A 7,523-nucleotide genomic window follows, 5' to 3' on the forward strand; every position below is an offset into this window, starting at 1 on the left:
TTCAATGATAATTATAGCTTTGCTAGTGAAGGTCTTCTGAAACACAGCTCACATAAAAGTTTTTTCTTTAGTCAGCCCTCATTCTCTACAATAAAGGCTTTAGCTCTTAGTCTAATGTATTATATATATACAGAGTGGGACAAAAGTAGGTTTACAGTTGTTCCTATGGAAAATAATAAAAATAACTAATAATGATTCAAGAATAAATTCTGTGCTTCATGCACTCACACCTATAAACCTACTTTTGCCCCACCCAGTAAATATAACATATGCATATGAAAAAATATATGCAATGCTATGCCCCACATGGTGGCAGTGAGAATGCAGTAAGATGTAACATTAATGATGTATGCAGGAGTCAGGTCATAAGGAATGTGAACTTGATCCTATAGATGTTGGAAAGCTTTTAAAGAACGTTAAGTTAGGGAGCTATATGGTCATTTTTTGTGTGCTTATTTGTTTTAGTTGAACGGTTATTCTCAGTTCCTGATACTTTCTCATTATTGGTCCATAGAAAGTTTGTTTCCTATTCCTTCTAACCTCCAAGCCTCATTCCAGTCTTTGCCCCTCCATAAGCAACTGTCCTTCTTATTTGAATATTTTCAATTTATTTTAGAGAGAAAGGGAGAGGGCAAAACAGAAACATCAATTGGCTACCTCCTGTACTCCCCCGACTGGGGATTGAGCCCACAACCTGGGCATGTGCCCTGACCTAGAGACCTCTTGGTACATGGGACTACGCTCAACCAACTGAGTAACATGGGCCAGGGATGTCTTCTCATATTTAATGTACATTATTTTGTAAATATACATATATATATATATATATATATATATATATATATATATCTTTTAAAAATTGTGTAGTGTGTGTACTGTGCAAGCATTTCTAATGTATGTGACTGGTATTATATTACAATCCAGGATCTAATTTTTTACTCTTTTCCTTAAGCATATTGTTTTTAAGAACCATTCATGTTGCTATATGGATATGTAATCTACTATTTCCAATTACTGTGTAGTTAAAATGGCCATATAATTTACCATCAAAATCATGCGAGTAAAGGGAGGTGCTATTAATAATTACACTGGAATAACAGGTTAAACAGGGCTGTACTAGGCAAACCAAGATATATAGTCACTCTATGCTCCTAAATTCCATGCTATTTCATCCATGACATTTTATTGATCTGCTCTTCCAAGAATGGGCATCCAGGTTATCTCCAACTCCCTGCTACTAATAAGAGCTTTTCAAATAGCCTCATACGAGTCCCATATGGACCCGTGTGAGAATTTGTTTCTTAGCCAAAAATATGTCTGTAATATTTATAAACTTCTTATAAGTAATATTGAGAAGATGAGCACAGAAACAGAAAAGGAAATTGCAAAGTAATGTTTGAGGAATAAAAAGTGGTAGAGCACTTCAGTTAGAATAAAGGGTACAGTTGGGGAGTAATAAAAGACATGGCTGGCTTCCCTCATTTCTGGAGTTGGGGCTGAGACCCTGCCACATCTCTTATGCTCTGCATCCATGCCTCTTTTGGACATTAAAGGTTGATTGATGAAAAAAAAAAAAAAAAAAGACATGGCTGGCTTGAAAGTTTGCTTTGAGGCAAAACTGTGGGAGGGCCATGCATGTTGTGAACTTTATCTTGATAGTAACTGAGAGTCATTGAAAGATTTTGAACAAGGGTGTTGGATGATGGAAATGGTATTCTAGAAAGATATATCTGATGATACTGAATCAAATGTAAAACAGAGGCTAGAAATGAGAAGACATTGAGTAAATATTTGAAAGTCAGTATAATACAATAGTTAGCTAAGTATAGTACAGATTCTGAAGCCAGCTATCTGGATTCAAATTGAATTCTACCAGTTCCTAGAATTATGACCTCATTTAAGTTCCATATTCAGTTTGCTAGGTTAGAGATCATTATAGTACCTTCTCATAAAGTTGAATATGAAGAGCTTATAACAGTACTTAGCACATAATAACTGCTCTCATTATTAGCAATTATTATTATTGCTGTATTATTCCAGAAAGAAAATGAGACTTAGCTAATCTGGTGGTAGAATACTTTCAACAACCAAAACTCATGGGTGGAGGAAAGTATGCTAATATCACCTAGTGTGTTATTGTGTGAAAGGCAAAAGCATTTTCATTAAAAACCTGTCAGACTCACATTATGTATAGCTTGCTAACTCCTGAGCCAGGCATTTACACTAATAAAAGAGAAACATGGTAATTGGCGTACGACCGCTACCCTTCCCATTGGCTAATCAGCGAGATATGCAAATTAACTGGCAGCCAAGATGGCGGACAGCAGCCAGGCAGCTGATGCGAACAGGAAGGCTTGCTTGCTTCAGTGACGGAGGACTCCAACGTTCCCCGCCTGACTTGCCGGCCTCTCAGCTGCAACTCTAAGTAACTATGTTGCAAATATAGAAGCTAAAAAAAACCCAGAAACCTGCTTTACTCAGCGGGGCTTCAGCCAGCCGGACCACAACATTGTATCAAATACAGGCGGTAAACAAAGGCCAGAAACCTGTTTTCAGCAGCCGAGGCCTCAGAGCTAAAGCTGGCCCAGAATAGAAAAAAAGGAGCGGTTGGGAGCTTCAGTCCCAGCCTGAAAACAGCCCTCAGCCCCTCACCCAGACTGACCAGGCACCCCAGTGGGGACCCCCACCCTGAGCCAGGACACCCTTCAGGGAAAACCAGCCAGCCCCACCCATGCACCAGGCCTCTATTCTATATGGTAAAAGGGTAATATGCCTCCCAGCACCGGGATCAGCGGAGCTGAGAGGCCTCCCGGCACCGGGATCAGTGTGACAGGGGGTAGCGCTCAAACCCCCTGATCACCCTGCAGCTCTGTGTGTGACAGGGGGCGGGGCCCCAACCCCTCACCCCCCACAGGCCCTGCTCTGTGTGTGACGGGGTAGAGCCATAACCTCCCCATCTGCCCTGCCCTGAGTGTGACAGTGGCGGCGCCCCAACCCCCTGATTGGCCCTGCTCTGTGCATGACAGGGGGAGGTGCCCCAACCCCCCAATTGGCCCTACCCTGAGTGTGACTGAGGGTGGCATCGCAACCTCCCAATCTGCCCTGTTCTGTGCATGACAGGGCGCGGCGCCCCAACTCCCCAATCGGCCCTGCTCTGAGCTCGACCAGGGGATGCACCTAGGGATTGGGCCTGCCCTCTGCCATCCGGGAGCAGGCCTAAGCCAGTAGGTCGTTATCTCCCAAGGGGTCCCAGACTGCGAGAGGGCACAGGCTGGGCTGAGGGACCCCCCCTTCCCCCGAGTGCACAAATTTTTGTGCACCGGGCCTCTAGTCATAATATAATAAAGATTTAGGTTGATGATAAATTATAGTTACCAGAAATATTAATGTCAAATGTTATTTAATAACTGTTCTCTTTCTTAGGGGGCCCAGTGGTTTTCTTTTTAATTGGCATAAGTATATGATAAAATAAAGCTATTAATGTCTTTTCAGCAATAAAAATTTTTAAGAAAAAAAATTCCTCACCAAAGTGGAATCTATATATAAAAAAGCCTAAGCAACTGTTCAACAACTTGACCGCTCAACCAGTTGACCGGTAGCTATGATGCACACTGACCACCAGGGGGCAGACTCTCAACACAGGAGCACTCCCACCCCCGCCCCCAGTGGTCCGTGTGCTTCCACGGTGGGAGCATCACTCAGCTGACCAATGAGGCCAGATACCAGGCTCATGGCTGGTGAGCACAGCTGTCGCAACCTGAGCCTCTCCCACCGACACTCCCCCTGTTCGCCCCTCCCCCATCTGGATGGGGACTGACTGGGCACAAGCCCCATGGCTGCTTCTCAATCATGGGCATGCTGGTATTGCCCTAGGATGGGTGCACAGAGACCACAGTAGTGTGGCAGCAAGCCTGAGCAGTGGTGGCAGCAGGCGCAGCCAGCCGGGATAAGTGGGAGTGGCCCGGTGCCCAGCCTGGGCTCCAGCTCCTCCCCAGCCACCTGCCACTTCTCACACTACTACATCCCTCGGGAGATATAGGACTGCCGGTTTTGGCTGGTTTCAGCTGATCCCCACAGGCCAGGCCAACGGACCCCACCAGTGCACAAATCTGTGCACCAGGCCTCTAGTATAATTATAAGATTAAGCTATGAAATACCACTGTATGGGAGCCACTGAATTAAAGAATTGACTTTAACTGTTCTTTATAAAAACGATTTGAGAATGTTATACAAAACACACTCTGAATATGCATTGGTTTTTGCAACTCTATTCTAAAAAGGAAGTGGAATATGTAGTATAAACTAAATAATATTAGGGCCATGTGATCATTCCCATTAAAAATATCCAAAATAGCCAAACCAGTTTGGCTCAGTGGATAGAGCATCGGCCTGTGGACTGAAAGGTCCCAGGTTTGATTCCGGTCAAGGGGATGTACCTTGGTTGCGGGCACTGCCCCAGTAGGGGGTGTGCAGGAGGTAGCTGATCAATGCAATAAAATATATTTAAAAATATATATATATCCAAAATAGCCCCAGCCAGATGGGTCAATTGGTTGGAGTGGTATCCTGTGCACCAAAAGGTTGTGGATTTGATTCCTGGTCAGGGCACATACGCAGGATTTGGGGCACATATGGGAGGCAACCAAACAGTGTTTTTCACATCAATGTTTCTCTCTCTCCCACTTCCTCTCTCCCTCAAATCAATTTTTAAAAAAGATTAGATATAGATATAATATAGATATACCCAAAATATTTTTCTAACTTATTTATAATAATATATGTGCATTGGTCCAGAATTTTCGAATAATCTGCAAAAAAATAAACAGAAAAATTGGGATTTGTTTTATCTGCCTGGATAAAACTTAATGTTTAGGTATAATGAATATTCAGTACTGCATTTAAACCAAGGACATAATTCCAGTTCCAGTTTAGATGAAACATTTTATAAGGAATATTTCTAGAATGACAATCCAAAAGTTATCTCTCACAGCACAGTGTTTACAACACACACTGCCTTGCATTTTAGTAATCTGAATGCATGTCTTCTTTTCTACCTGATTATAAGCTACTTGAGGGAAGAGACTGTAACTAATTCAGCTTTGAATCTAGAGCATGTAGCATTCTGCTAGTTAGTAAAAAGTTAATATCTGTTGAATGACAAAAATCTATTCTGCTCTTGCCATCAAAAGATTTTTAATTCAAATCTTTTTTTCATAAAATTGTATTTTCTAAAATCTTGTAAAGGTTTTCAAATGCATAAGTTACTTCAAAATATCACTTTTCTAAAAATGTATATTACTTTTAACCTAATAACATACTTTCTGCAAAAAAACTGTGTCACTACTAATTTTAGCAACATATCAAAAATTCAGCTTCCAACAATTTCCTTTGAAAGTATCAGAATACTAACTCTGAACCTAGCATATGTAATGTCTGAAAACTTAAAACCTGAATTATTCTAAGATTATCGGGTTGCTCTTTCAGACTTCTAGCTCTAGTAATACTTCTAAAGACAAGGTTGACTAATTCTTCCCTCATCACCACCCTTTTCCTCATATACTTTAATCTGTGCTCTTAGTTTTTTTCATCCGCCCAGCAAAATATACCCGCTGGGGGAGTCTGAAACTCATGCACATTGAAGAGGCAAAGGACTGGTAACAGCTGAGTGTGGAAGCCGGGTGGGGAACCCTGTCCCTGGTTTCTGTGCCAGGTTTGCTAATGTAATCTCCCCCAAGTCTCTGTGCCACGTGTATAAAATAAAAGTACACAGTTGGAATTAATGATTCCTAAAATCCATTCCAGCTCAGGTTATCTCCCATTGGGATGTTTGCAGCCTTATGCTTTATTCATTCGCTCCGTTTTATGTAGCACCTGAGACAGACAGCTAATCAAATACTGTAATTTCGCACTAGTTGATTTGGCTCAGTGGATAGAGCATCAGTGGGCAGACTGGAGGGTCCTGGGTTTGATTCCTGATTGCAGGCTGGATCCCTATCCCGGTTGGGGTGTACTCGGGAGGCAACCAATCGATGTGACATTGATGTTTCTGTGTGTCCCTCCCTCTCTCTCTAAAAAGTCAATGAGAAAATATCCTCGGTTGAGGGTTAATAACAACAAAATACTGTAATTTCAATATTTATTGATTAAACAAACCTTGATTGGACACTACTCTGTGCCAGACACTGCACGGGGCGCTTGCAATACAGTGTTTGTAGAGATCTACTGGGTGATGTAGCAGAACCGAGGAAAATAAAACTGAGGGTGTGAGCTCAGAGGTGATGCTTAACACTAGATTGCCCAAGGAAGTCATTTTGACTGCTTTTTAATTTCAATTAGAAAAACAATGATGTATATAATGACAGAATTTCTTAGAATTTTGTGACTTTTTATACAACATAAAAATGCGTTTATTAATAATTGTAGTTACCTCCCCCTGCTTCATTTTCCGGTATATATATATGTGTGTTATACCTATATTGCCCAAAAGCAGTCATTTTGACTGCTTGGGAAATTATGACTCTTATTATTGAATTGAGTAAATTTCTTATATGACCAGTTCGGCTCTGTATTGAATATTTTATTAAATAAAAAATATTTTATTAAATAAACAAATATTTAATAAGTTGTTTATTTTATTTCTTTTGCGCCCTAAATTCATGAAAGAAATGTCGAATATAAGTGAGTTATTGGAAAAGCTAAGGAACATAAGTGAAGAGTGCTCCGATATTATTCTTTCACAATGCAGTCATGTTGACTGCTTTTGGACAATATAGGTATATACTAAATTTCGGTCTTTCTAGTGGTAAGCATCTTCAATACAGCAGACATTTCCCAAGGTTGAGGGGTACTGAACCCTTTTAAGGAGGGAGGGTGCATCTATAAAAAAAAGCGACATAAAAGGCACGGTGAGTGCTCCCAGCAGCGGAAGGCACTCACTCCAGCTGTGATTTGGCATCTCTCACGTGATTAATAAACGCCTGTCGCCCACGAGACCACAGGTCCCACGTGTGGGGACAGCGTGACTTTGCCCACCGTTGTCCTCCCAGGGCCTAAGTGCTGAAGAAATAATAAATAAAGGGGACGCCACTGAGTCAAAGTACTGTATTCTGAAGAGGGGAAATCAGTGCCTTCTGCGGCCAACTCGAATTTCCCGCAAAGAGTCAAACCCTAGGCGGGGCCCTGCCGTCCCGTCGTCGCCCGTTCGGGGCACAAATCCCCGCGGAGTCACCGAGCGGGGGAGGCGGCTAATGTCCGCCGGAAGCCCGGCCTGCGCCCTCGCCGGGAACCCACGCCACGACTATCCAGTCCAGCGGTGCCGGCGGGCCTCGGGCTACGGTGCCCGGAAATGTATTTGCACATTTCGGAGAGAATAACAACCTGATTAACTCCAGACTAACACACGAAGAAGATACACAATTTCGGTAAGCCAGGGAACCCTGTACACCCGCACTCGGCTCCCGGTGGGAGACACCGGTACTTACAGGGCAGTACAACTCACTATTCCCGGCGTAGAGGCCGAGCGC

This window comes from Myotis davidii, unplaced genomic scaffold (genome assembly GCF_000327345.1).
Source record: "Myotis davidii unplaced genomic scaffold, ASM32734v1 scaffold284, whole genome shotgun sequence".
NCBI lineage: Eukaryota > Metazoa > Chordata > Mammalia > Chiroptera > Vespertilionidae > Myotis > Myotis davidii.